The sequence below is a fragment of the Meriones unguiculatus genome, chromosome 1, assembly GCF_030254825.1.
Source record: "Meriones unguiculatus strain TT.TT164.6M chromosome 1, Bangor_MerUng_6.1, whole genome shotgun sequence".
NCBI classification, from domain to species: domain Eukaryota; kingdom Metazoa; phylum Chordata; class Mammalia; order Rodentia; family Muridae; genus Meriones; species Meriones unguiculatus.
This window is the reverse complement of record NC_083349.1, coordinates 15,043,577-15,057,612: the sequence shown is the minus strand read 5'-3', so window position 1 is coordinate 15,057,612 and position 14,036 is coordinate 15,043,577. Positions and strand designations below refer to the sequence as shown.

General features: G+C 44.5%; 1 non-coding gene across 1 annotated transcript; it reads right to left on the bottom strand.

The window, feature by feature from the left end:
* Positions 1-13,456: 13,456 nt before the first annotated feature.
* On the bottom strand, positions 13,457-13,590 carry LOC132651749 (small nucleolar RNA SNORA17). The gene has a single exon (XR_009589316.1). It is a non-coding gene; the product is annotated as a small nucleolar RNA SNORA17 (small nucleolar RNA).
* Between the last annotated feature and the right edge of the window lie 446 nt (positions 13,591-14,036).

Below are 14,036 nucleotides of genomic sequence, written 5' to 3'. Positions count from 1 at the left end.
AAGCCCAGCACTGGGCCCTGCTGAAAACCTCTCAAGGCAAAGCAAACTGCCTCCCACCTGGCATGAGAGGCAGGGCATCAACTTGAGGTAACCCCCGTGTGTTTCTGTCCCACACCTGGAAAGCCAGTCTTTAACCATGCTGCAAAATTCTTACTATCCAGGGCTACAAAGGCAATAAATGACCCCACACCCACCCCATGGACCAAGACCACAACAATATTGAAGATAGACAAGTCCGCTAGTTTCTTCACACCTGTCTGTGTGTCACACGATGTGACTGGCTTTCACTGGAACAATGATTTGAACCAACTCTGGACAGAGAATGTCAACATCAGCATTGGATTCCCATGTTCTCCAGAGGTCCCATATTGACAGAGGATTTCAAGGTCCAAGGGACAATGGAGCCACATGCCTGGGTCCCTGATGAGAATTAAGAGCCTCTCCTGGCCTGTATCAGCTGAGGGGTGTGAACAGATGTGCAAACACAGCACTGGCTTCCATCAGCTGAGAACTAGAGGCTGCTGTGGTCTCAGTGGAGATGCTGAGGATGCAGCAAATGTGCTCAGCCTCTCTTCTGTACCCACATTTAACCCCCTGACCAAATGTTAGCCAGCTGCCAAAGTGTCTTAGTTATTTTTATATTTCTGTGAAAAATACCATGACCAAGGAATGAAAGAAAGTATTTAATTTGGTTTATAGTATTGTAGAATGAGAGTCCATGATGTCTGAGTGAAGAAATGATGACAGGAGCAGCTGAAAGCTTACAACTTGGTGCACAATCAAGAGGCAGAAAACATACTGGAAGTGGCAGGAAGCATTTGAAGACTTAAAGCCTTTCCCTGTGACAACAAGATCACACATCCTAATCCTTCTCAAACAATTCCACCAACTGGGATCCAAGCATTCAAACTTATGAGCTTGTGAGGTCCATTCTCACTCCGACCACCACATGAGGTGCTTAAAAGTAGCTGTCCCATGGAGTGGCAAGTCACTTACTATTACTATTAACAAGCCTGCCAAGGGGCACAAATTCTTTTTAAGTTTAAATATGTTAACCACTTGCAAGAACAAGTTCTCCTAGATACCTGTGCACTGGCAATTTCCTGTTCTCAATCCCATCATGCCTCAGGGTATGAATTTCTGCCTGTGTGATGAGTGCCTGGCTCCCTCTGTGCTGAAGACAGATCAGGTTGTGGGCCTGCTGATACCCTTCTGAAGTCAACACAGAACACATTTGTCAAAGTTCAGTTACCCGCGCTAAGCTTTGCCTGCCAAAGGGGTACCATGTTCTTAAGCCACAAACAATATTAGAGGGGGTTGTTTACAAAACTTTTTAGACAGTTTCTGTATGTATCCCCAGATGCCCTGAAAATCTCTCTGAACACGAGTTTTGCCTTGAAGTCACAGAAATCCTTCTGCCTTTGCCTCTACCTTTGCCTCTGCCTTTGTCTCTGCCTTTGCCTCTGCCTTTGCCTCCTATGTGCTGGGTTTAAAAGTATATACCATCACATCCTGTGATTTTGTGAGGATTTTACTAAGACCTCTCCCTTAAGTAGCTCACTATCCTAGAGAATAAACTCTACTAAATGTTTTCAATTTGTGACACAAGGTTGTTTTGTTCCATGAAGTAGATAACACAGGTTTCAGTTTTAGATTAGCAGCTTAATACAAAATGCTTTTTTTTTTTTAATTATCTAGTTGGTTTGGCTTAAATATAAAACGTCCTCCATCCCCCAAGTCTTGTGTGTTGAAGGCTTGGGCCTTCGCTGGTGGTGTTATCAAGAAATTATTGGAGATGGCTAGAAAGATGGTTCAGCCTTAAAAGCACATCCTACTCTCACAAAAGACTTGAATTTGGCTCCCAAAACCTACATTGGGAGATCCACAAGCACCTGGAATCCAGCTCCAGGGGATCTGCTGCCCTCTTCTGGTCTCCATAAGCACCTGCACTCATGTGCACATACTTACATGTGCACACACAATTTAAAAAATATAAATACCTTTAAAAGCAGTTATCAGACCATGCAGACTCTGGACTAGACAATGAGATTCCTCTCGTGGTGGTCACTATCTGATGGCATTATTGAGAATTGTGGGAATTGAGAATTAGGGCTAATTGGAAGAGGTGGGTCATGGGAGTATGCTTTTAAAGGGTATATCTTGCCTTCATAGCATACCCTACCCCATCTGTTTATATGCCTCTCTTTCTTCCCTCTCTCCATCTCTCTCCTAGTTATCTGTGTCTTTGTCTCTGTCTATCTCTCTCCCTCTTCCTGGCTATTGTACTTCTCACTGTCACAGAATTAAATAGAGCTAACTAACAAGAACTGAAACCTTTGAGGCAATAAGTCTTTAACTCTTTCCTCCATTATCTTGTCACCATGACAGGAAGGTCACTAACACACTAGTTCTTGGTGGCTATATATTAAGTTCTTATTGTATGTCAAACATATAGAAAACTTTATTTTAATCATAGATTAGGTGTAAACAATAAATACAAAGTACCCTCCTTTTTTGTTTGTCTTGGTTTCATTTGTTTTTTTTCAAGACAGGGTTTCTCTGTGTAGTTCTGGCTATGCTGGACTTACTTTGTAGAAGGCTGGTCTTGAACTCATAGTGATCCACCTGCACCTGCCTCCTTAAGTGCTGGGATCACAGTCATGTACTACCATACCTGGCTACAAAGTACCTCCTTAAAGTAGGACCTCATCTGAGGCAGGAGTCCTATTACTGTGCTGTGAGGAGCCATGGCGTCTGCCTCCAGGACCCACCACAGATAAGAAACTTTGAGTCCCTCGTTTATCTTTCAATGTTTGGGAGCCCTGACTCTCAAGACATCCTGTAATATAAGAAACAGAATCCTCAGCCAAGAAGAGGCTTGCCCACTCAGCAAGTGGACAACAAACAAAGAAGTTGAGCCACGGTAACATGTTAGGCTGCAGGGTTACTTAGTTGAGAAAAGCAACCAGAAAGGAAAGCTAGAGAGCAGGCAAAAGGTGGGGGGGGGACACTGCTCTTCGGACAGATGGGGCAGTTCTCAACTATTACTCACTGAGGACAGATCTCCTGTTCCTGGAGCTGTGTCCAATGGCCATTGCCCCCTCCTCCTCCCTGATCCATATAAAACTCTGGATCCTTGTTCATGTAAAACTCTGGACCCTTGAAGCTCCCTTGTTGTCTAGCTCCAGGGTATTTCTTCTCTCCTCCCACTCCTTGATTCCTCTCTGTATTTCTAGATGCCCCTTTGAAGTTTCCGGCTCACGGCTTCTGCTGTACATGATCACTGTGTACCCTCAATACTCCAGCTCAGACACTTCTTTGTTTCCTTCATGGTCTTATCTAGGCCCTCATCCTCCTATATTTCATTGCCAAACTAGCAGATCCGGCAGACTCTCGCACACCTATTCATTAAACCATGTATTAAGCGTGCACTAAGCTGGTCTCCTATTCTGGTAAAGCCTTCCCAGAGATAGAGGCCTTTCCCAGGATTGGCTAATTACTAGAGCCAATGGCTACTAGAGCACCCCTGTCATGTATAAACCAACCAATCCATAGTCCACAGCCCCAGCTACCTCCTCAGGAAGCTCTCATTCGGGCCCACTGTCACTCTGCCCTACTCAAGGGCAGTTCTGTGGCCCAGGGCCCACTAAAATGACCAAGATTCTCAATCATAAGTCTCACCAATCCATCCCCATAGAGGCTAATTCCTCTGCCTCTGAACCAGTCCTCAGGCTTCCTCATGGGACTTCCTCCATGTGACATACCTCCTCAGGGGAACTGTGAGTAGTAGTTATCTTTTCAGTGGCGCCTGCCTCCTGGTCGCTTGGCTTCTTCATACCACTGCGGTTATAAAACTTACATTGTAAGTTAACCTGCACTAGATTGACAGCACCATCAGTTCAGAGGGCGACTCTCACACAATGATGCTTCCTGTTGATTTGGGCTAATGGATCTGGAGGACTCGGTTGGACAGTGTCTCCACTACATATGTTTCTGATCCCCATGGGCTAGCCTGGGTTTCTTTTTCTAAGACAGGAAAATCAGAGGCTACAAAGCCTCTGAGGTTCTGATGGCTTCCATGAGTATGTTACATGAGAAACATGTTTGCATCTTGCCAGGAATAACCAATGCATTCACACTGACCACAGCTTTCCAATTAGTCCCCATTTCCCATGACAGCTTGCCATTGGCGGCCTGGGTTTCCTCTATTCCAAATTTCATTACTGATACTCTCGGGTCACATTAGCACTTTATACCACAATGGCCTAAATATTCAAGTCATGAAATGTCTAAGGGTTAAAGAGTCTGCAGAGTTCAGAGAGTGTTTCATCAAGTCAAGGTCTGTAAGGGACCACAGAAGGAATCTTAGGACCAGGGTACTGACCTGTTCAGGCACAGAAGTGTCTGGCACAGATTCAGATCTAAATCAGTCTGAGTGTCATGGCCAGGAGAAACTGCTCAAGCTGGAGGCCCGGGGCAGAGGCAGCGGTCCTTTCCTGCAGCAGTTTTCCTGGGAAAGGCTGCTGATACGTGATCAGGCAGCCAGTCAGACTGCTTGCACATGTGAGTCTTGGGGTGCTCCTTCTTTATGGTTCCAGGTGATGGGGTTCCATGTGGTATGGCTGGTAAGCTCATGTGGCTGGTGGTTTGGTGCGACATGGTATCTTTTTAGGTGGTATTATATAGTGGCAAATGTCATAAGTTTGTGCTGCCTGCTGTTGATGGCAGATGGTGGCTGTTTGCTCGTATAAATAAGACATAGACTCATTTTTTTTCTTGGCATTCTTACTCAGAAAACAGTAACTCTGATCAAAATTGTTGCATCCTCAAATGGAGTCATCTAGTCTGTGCCCAGCCTGAGCACTGATGTTCCGTAGAACATAGGGTGACCTGGATCCGGCCCAATATGGTTTCCTCCATGTCACACAGTTACTTCTGCATTTTAGAAGTCAGAGTGAGCTGCATGGAATTGATGTCAAGCTTGCCTTGCTCTAAGTTACTTTATATTGTCTAAACAGTTGTTTCTCAAGCTGGACCTTGGCTTGTACGACCCCAGTTTACAAGCAACTTTTGGCTCCATTTTGAGGGTGGAGGTTGACTACAATTTTGGTGTGTGCATCAAGGACCACCGGGCAGAGAGCTCAGCTCAGCTCCCTGCATTAGATGTCCTTTCTCAGCTACTGTCTGACCACCCACTGCTTGCTCATCTGGCTCTGACCCTGCCCTTTCCGTCACTGGCTTTGCTTTCCCCTCTCCTGGGCCTGCTCTCTACAGCAAAGGCTTCTTCACTGGCTCACACTCCTTTTCAATACAGACTTTATATGTGTTTTGATCATACCACTTCTGAATGTGTTGAACTCTTCTATAGCCTCTTCTTTTAATTTTTATTTTTATTAATTACAGCTTATTCACTTTGTATCCCAGCTGTGTCCCCCTCCCCCAAACTCTCCCGATCCCACCCTTCCTCTCTCTTCTTCTCCTATGCTCCTCCCCCAGTCCAATGATAGGGGAGGTCTTCCTTCCTTTCCCTCTGTCCCTAATCTATCAGGTCTCATCATGACTGGCTGCATCATCTTCCTCTGTGGCCTGGTAAGACTGCTCCCCCTCAGGTGGAGTTGATCAAAGAGCCAGCCCATGAGTTCATGTCAGAGACGGTCCCTGTTGCTATTATTGGGGAACCTTGCCATAGGCTACTTCTGTGCAGGGGTTCTAAGTTATCTCCATGCATGGTCCTTGTTTGGTGTATCAGTCTCAGAAAAGACCCCTATGCCCAGATTTTTGGTTCTGTAGCCTCTTTAACTTGCATTCATTCTGCAATCCATAACTATACAGAGAAAGATGACAAGCAGATAGATGGGTGAATGGATAGACAGACAGACAGATGCTAGAGATACATAGATAGATGATAGATAGATAGATAGATAGATAGATAGATAGATAGATAGATAGATAGATAAGAGAGAGAGAGAGAGATGCTGTGTTTTATGTGATATTAGAGTGAATATCACTAATTAACATTGGAATAAATAATCTGCATTCACTTCGGCCAGGCTACCAAAATAGGCAGGACTATCTGGCAAACTGCTGTCACTAAAATCACAGCACTTTGTATCATTGCACACACATGACACAAGCCAGCCATGTGTGTACTGGTCTGGGATGTTTACAATACACCTCTGTGCACAGAACAGAGAGAAGCATAGCCAAGGAGGGGGCACTGCTGTTGCCAAAGCCTGTGCCAAGCTCTGCTCTCATGCTCATCCCAGTGCGCTTCTCCTGCTCATTCTCGTGAAAGCTCCAGACCTCCTGTTGTCCGGCCACCAATTTCCCTGTCATGTTCTCATCCTACCTCTCTTCAGGCCCCCGTCACTCGTGCGGCTTTCATGGGGGAGCAGGCTGTGTTACTCTATCTTGTATGGACCATCAATGACTTCCAGACTCACTCTAATCCTAAATCCCATTTTCAAAAGCAACAATTAGTGTCATGTACACCAACTGTCTCCTGCTGGGATACTGAATGGTGCGCACAATTGACACTGAAAAGTGATAAGTTAATAAAACTTCCTAGGGTTTAAAGTATGTGTGGATGGATGTCCTGGTGCTCGCTGAGGATGATGAGGGACTGACTGGCACTGTGCCTTTCCTGGCTGTAAGCACTCCACCTGGGGCCTCTAGGGATAAGGGGCTGGCAGGAGGCTGACAGTTCCAGGAGAGATGAGCTGACATTCTATCAGCTAACTGCAGCCTGGGATTCCTACCTCCTAAATGCAGGCCCAGCCAGGCTGTCTGTCCTCCAGCTCTTGTCTCAGACAATGACCGCTTTGGGTACAGAGCCTGTCTGCTAGACATACCAGGCCACAGTACTGAGACACTCCCTCTAGGAGGTCGGGTTACCCGTGTGCATAAGGGACACTTGAATCTCATACCATCGTCAGATCCCGGCTCCCTCGGGCTCTGTTTTTCACATGTGTTACCTGTGAAGAGATTCCTCTTGTTTTTACACATAGCATACTGGGGAAGCAATAGACGCGTGCTCTTCTGCCCTCTGGGGTCAGAAAAATTCACCAGACTCATTAATGTTACTTACATGGGCATCCAGCCCCAACTCCCACTGGCTTTAGAGAGATTCTTGTAGCTTCTGAGGTTCTTGTGGCTTCTATAGCAAATGATGACCAGCTGAATGGGTTGTGCAAACAAAAAGAACTCAGACTCTCACCGTCCCACAGACCTGAAGGCTGACTTTGAACTTTCTGCAGAGCCACAGTCCCTTTGCTGAATATCCTTACTTGCTTCTTAGCCCTTGGCCACTGCCTGCATTCCCTGGCTTGCAACAGCATCATTCAAACAACTTCCATGAAAATCTCTCCATAAAACACCCCTCTCTCTACATGAGTCTCAGCTTATAAGGACAGAAGCTGTGTTCTGTTATGAGAACACCTGCTATAACCACTCCATCTAAATATACACGTAAAGTAGAAAAAAAAATCTGCAAAAAGCCTACTGGTAAACAAGGTCATATTCATGAGTGTCAGAAACTAGAATGTCAACATTTTGGTTGTGGGAGGGACATAATCTAATCTACAGGAAAAGGCTGCAGAGTGGCAGGCAGTGTACCCATAAGGAGGAGACTGTGATGTGGGTGCTGACAAAGGTCAGGGAACTCCTTTGCCTTGCCTACTCCCTGTTGGGAACCTCCCCCGCTGCCAAGGAGAAAGTCTGGGGAGCCAGAGGAACTCTCAGCCTCAAAGAGCCAGGTTTAGGAGAGCACCTTTTTCAACACATTTGCTAGTAAAACCTGGAATTTAAAAAAATAAAATAAAATAAACTTTGCCCAGGTGCTCCAGCAATTTCTACTGAAGTTAAAAAAATAAAATAAAAATAAAGAACCAAACCCTTTACTCTTTCAAGTTGCTAGAAGTATGTATTTTAAAATAGCCTCACATTAATGCGAATTCCCTTTTAAACACTCCAGTATAGAAATAGCCCTTTTAGAATGTAAACTGGTACAACCACTTTGGAAGTCTATCTGGCGCTATCAGACAATTAGGAATAGTGCTTCCTCAAGACCCAGCTATACCACTGCTAGGTATATACCCAAAATTTGCTCAAGTACACAACAGGGATATTTGCTCAACCATGTTTATAGCAACTTTATTTGTAATAGCCAGAACCTGGAAACAACCCAGATGTCCATCAACGGAGGAGCGGATACAGAAATTGTGGTATTTTTACACAATGGAATACTACTCAGCAATCAAACAGGAGGAAATCATGAAATTTTCAGGCAAATGGTGGGATCTAGAAAAGATCATTCTGAGTGAAATGTCCCAGAAGGAGAAAGACAAACACGGTCTATATTCACTTATACAGACCTATAAGACATGATAAACATAACGAAATCTATACACTTAAAAAAGATAATCAAGAGAGCAGACATGGGGTAAGATGATCAATCCTCCTTTAGAAAGACAGATGGGATGTGCATTGAACGTATGACAGGAGTCTACTGAGCGCATCTGAAAGACTCTAACTAGCAGTGTTTTCAAAGCAGATACATGACACAAAGACACATGACCAAACCTTCGGCAGAGTACAGGGAATCATATGAAAGAAGGGGAGTTAGTATGATGGGGAAAGGATAGGAGCTCCACAAGGACCAAATATATCTGAGCACAGGGTTTTTTCTGAGACTGACATTCAACCAAGGACCATGTATGGATATAACCTAGAACCTCTGCTCAGATGTAGCCTGTGGTAGCTCAGTAACCAATTGGTTTCCCAAAGTGAGGGGAACAAGGACTATTTCTAACAGGAACTCAATGACTGGCTCTTTGACTTCCCCACCCTCCAAGGGAGGAGCAGTCCTGTTAGGCCACAGAGGAGGGCTTCAAAGCCAGTCCTGAAGATACCTGATAAAACAGAATCGGATGAATGGGGAGGAGGTTCCCCCCTATCAGTGGACTTGGAAAGGGGCAGGGTGGAGATGAGGGAGGGAAGGTGGGATTGGGAGGGAATGAGGGAGTGGGATACAGCTGGGATAGAGAGTTAATAAAATGTAACTAATAAGAAAAAAATAAAAATTAAAAAAAAGAAATAGCCCTTTTAAAAATCATCATTGCTCCATCCAAATACACATACACACAAGCAAGCATGCATTTATGTAAATGCGTGTGCACACATGTGTTCACATCATCCCCTGTAAGGGATGTAGTTAAGAGGCAACACCTAACACCAGAAAATAACAAGATACTTTCTTACTGAACTCTAGCAAAGGAATAAACTAAGGCCATCCAATCCTAGCTTTTTTGGAGTGTCTAATAAAGAAATTGATAAGCATATTGTTGGTTTCCATGCTATAAACCAAAAAGCAAATGAACTAGTTTTCTAACGATTTCAGTTGAGCTTTGAATCAAGAACATTAAAGTTCAGTGTCTTTATAGAAAAATGTCAACACCAATTTCCAGAAGAGGAAGGAGATATCAAAGTGTCAGAAAAATTATATTTCTAAGTTCCTGATAAAAGGAGACATGGCCCAGAGAAGATAAAAATGATGAGGGCACTAGTTTTTGAATTGACTTTGCTAAATATTCTCAGTAATTGGATCAGAATGGATCAACATACTCTCACCATAGACTCTTCTCCTCTGGTTCTAAGGGTCAGGGCTGGGGTCCCTCAGCCAATCTAAGATCAATCATAGACATTTTGTTGACAAGCTACAACTTAAACAAAGGCTGAAAAATCTTGCTAAGATAATCTTTGGCATTCATAGATATTTTCAAGTTGATATGAATAATTCAACAGGTAAATATTATACTTAAGTCAAATAATGCAGTTGCAAAGTACAACCAAAACCACATGATGGAGAGAGACACCAAAAATCAGGATGCCAAGACAGAAACAGACCAAGACAGCAGTTCGGAGAAAGGAAGAGAGACAGTGTGTGAGAAAGGGGCTAGATGTTAACAGAGAGAAGATTTCAGAGGACTGATGCTCAGCTTGGGATGAGCCTGGAAACCAGGCAAAGTTAAGCTAGCAATTAACTGAATCACACAGTGCTCAGGGAGACTGTACCTGGCCAAGCCGGACTAGTACTTTAGAAGTAAGAGCGTTTGCATGTGGGCTCTATATTGCATAGATCAGTCACAGCCAGGCTCTCCTGTTCTCCCATTTCAGCTAAATGAAGCATCAGGAGACGGTAAGAGACGCTGTGTGAGAGTAAATAGTCCACGGAGTGATGAAAGGCTAATATAAAACCCATTCATTCTGTTGTTTATCACATTTGACAAGAAATTGAATGCCATGAAACAGAAATTGTCGCAAAAGAAACACATTTCATTAGAGAGAAGAAGCTTAACACATCTCTAGAACAACTCATCTGCCCATTTCCAATTTCTACTGAGATCTTTGCAGAAGTTATAGTGAGAGAGAAGGAACAAATTTTGAGTTTCAGTGAATTACGAGATTCCAGGGGGGTTAAAACTTGACAGGGAGATACCATATGCAACAAAGGCTAATGGGAGGCAGAACAAACCATCCACACACTGAGCTCCCAGCAGAGATCAAAATTAGATACTTACCCAGATTGTTCAGAGAGGTAGAAACTTTGCAGAATAAAGGATATCAGATGATGAGGAGACAGGGTCACATGGCATTCATTGTCAATACCATAGCACCGCTGCTCAGAAAATGGACAGACCTTACTGCACCTGATAAAGGTTCTATGTGCCAGGAGATCCAAGATCAGATGTGGATTATCGCCAAAGTTGTCTCTGAAGACAAATCATAATTTTCATCAAGTATGTCAGAAGAGAAGACCCACCAAACACCAAGGTGCAGCCTCAGTCAAATTCAGATTTGAAAATCTGAGTCATCAGGATTCACCAAATACTGTCCTTAGAAAATACAGGAGCACAAAGTGCTCATGAGTTGCAAGGAATCTGCTCCCAAATTGTGTTTAATAAATTGAAACCATGAGAACAAGAAAAACTGTATCCCGAATTCCTCGTAAAATAATAGAAGACTAGAAACCCCAAAGATACTGGACTTTTTTTGTTTAGTAAGTTGGTTGACTAATTAGCTGGTTGATTATTTGGTCAGTTGTTAGACTGGTTGGTTGGCTGATTGGTAGAGCAGTTGATAGGATTTGTTTTACTGGCTGATTGGTTGGTTGGTATATAGGGTGATGGGTAGGTTGCTTGCTTTATCAGTAGGGCTGTTGTTAGGCTATTTGGTTAGTTAGTCAGTAAGCCAATTGATTGATTGGTACATTGGTTGACCATTTATTTGTTAGGTTGATGAACTGTTAGGTTGCTTCATATATTTATAGGTTGGTAAAACTGGTTTTTGGTTGACTGGTAGCTAAGGTACTAGACTGCCTAATTTGTTGGTTGATAGACTAGTTAATTGATTAATTAGTTGGTTGCTTAACTGGCTAGTTGGGATATCAGTTGGTTGTTTGTTACATAGTTAGTTACTTGTGTTTCATAAGTCTAAGAATTGATGTATTGGTAAATGTGTGGGTTGGTGACTCATAGGTTGGTAGGAAGGTAGGTAGGTAGGTTGGGTGGGTGGGTGAGTGGGTGGGTGGGTGGTTGGTTGGTGGCTGGTTGATTGGTTGGTAGGTAGGTTGGTTGGTAAATTAATTGGTTGGTTGGTTGGTTGGTTGGTTGGTTGGTTGGTTGGTAAGTTGGCTGTTTGGTTGGGTGGTTGGTTGGTAGGGTAGTTGTTAGGAAGTCACTCAAAGTGGTGTTAATGTCTCTGTGGGCTCAGATGGGCTTTATTGTATCTATGGGTTCCAAGGAGTACACTCCAGAGAATTCCATTTAGAAAATAGAGCTAGATGTTGTAATATCTTGGCAATACACAAATACTTTCACCTTTTACGGCTCTAAGGAGCCTTACAGTCAGTGCAACCTTGCCTTCACTTGCTTGAAGTGATTCGTGCTTTAAAGGACACCACGATTGGAAGAAAACAACAACAACAACAAAACAAAACAAGAAAGGGCCTCTTAACATCACTATGTAACTATAACTATATAAGACAAATTTGAAAATCAGAAGCAAGCTAACAATGAGTACACTTCAGGCCTGTAGTCACCCACCTGGTCACCTCCTGAGGACCACAGAAGCTTCCCTGGGATGGCACCCCAAGCCTCACAGGAAACATCTACAACATTCCCCACCAAACAGCATATCCAGGGCTACCCACACACCTTTCTCAAACTCCAGTGTCACTTCCCAAAAGCCCTTGCTTATAATTTGAATCTCCTTAGAGTGCTAACAGTAATATTCTGAGCTTTGAAGATCAATCAGAGCCTGGCACATCTCTCAGAAGTCCTACTGTTTTGAAGTTGCCATGTCCATGTAGCAAACGTTTCCTGAAAACAAGACATTTTCTCCTGCTGTGGAGGGCGGCCTGGGTTCCTGCAGGGGTCTGTCACCAAGGAGCCCCAGTGCAGAGAACAGTGCACAGAGAGATCCAGCAGCAGACCTGAGTGATGATGAGCTCTGAAGGCAAACACTCCTGTCTCCAAGTAGCAGACATCAGACCATCAGAGGGTGGAAAAGCTGAGCGGGCTGTCTGAAAGTAAGGCTGCTTCAGGGAAAGCTCTACTGGGTTAGATAAGTGAATGGAATTGCCACAAAGATGCAGTGAGTTGTGGCAGGCAAGGAGATGGCTGGAGCACCAAGGCAGGGATAGCAGGAAAAAATGAAGTAATTTTTCCTCAAAGAAGCTGGAAATTGGGAGAATGTTTTTCTGTTTAAAGTGCTCCAGTGTGACCTTAGCCTCCTTTAATTTACCTGAGATGAAGCTGAGATTCTAGAAGTTTCTCAGACATCCATGAGGAGGCAGTGACTTGGCCACCATTATGTGTCTTCCCTAGTGCAGATGGTGGCCTCAGACACTGCTTCTCCTAGACACCCAGACCACATCCAGTTGGTCTCCTTTGTGAACCATGCACCGTTCCAGCTTCCACCACAGATGGGCTCCCATACACACCAGGTGGCTTCACGAGCTGTTCACGTCAGGCTGTTCTCACCACCCTCGAGTCTCCAGTTCTGCCTCTCTTCATCATGCTCATTGTGTCTTGTTTTCTCTTCCATCTCTCCAGCACCCATTTGCTCCTCCCAGTGGCATCTGGGATCTCTCAGTGTTTGAGGCCACCCCAGGAATGGTCTCAGGAGTGCTACAGCCACCCATGCATTATGGCACCAGGCAGGGATCATCTCACGCGAGGTCTGCCCCCCACCAAGGCCGTGAAGCACTAGACTGGCGGTCATCTCGAGCCAGCTCCTTGTTCAGGCCCCACGGCACGGATCTGGAGGTCATGTTGAGCTCGCTCCTTCCCTGCGGCCACTGTCTCAGTCCGGGGTTCTTCTAGTCTCTGGCTTGATCCCCATCCTGAGAACCCATCCAGCCTGCCTGGTGGTCCTCTCAGGCTTGCCTTTTTCAGGGAATGTTAGGCCACTAATCACTCAGGTGTTCATAAGTCAGAATCCTGAGCACAGACATAGCTTCTCTCCTCTCTGCCCCCTACTGATGCACAAGTGACACAGCAGCCACACCTGCAATGCAGAGCTTGGGGCAGAGATTGGTGGTTTTAAACCACAGAAATTTACCCTCACACTCCTGGAAATTAACAGTCCAAAATGAAGGTGGTAGCAAGACTGGTTCCCTGTAGAGACCCAGAGGCAGGGTCTGACCTGCCTCTGTCTAAAAGCTACTGGCCCCTCTGGTTGTTCCTGGGTTAAAGTTTAACTATAAGCTATCCCCCAGCCTCATGTGTACACACTTGTGATATAGCACATCACTGTTTACTTTGGGTTACACAGGTAACCAGTATCAGCCATTTCTTACTGACCAATAGGCCCCTTGATGTCCAGTGTTATCCACCTTGGCTCATGCTAGATCTCCACAGTGTATAAACATGTAATCTGAACATAAACTGGGCCCTGACAGCCCTCTGTTTCCTACAGTGACTATGGCTCAGGAATATAGGTTTCTGTTACTCCAAATGCCATGTTTCAGTGTGGGA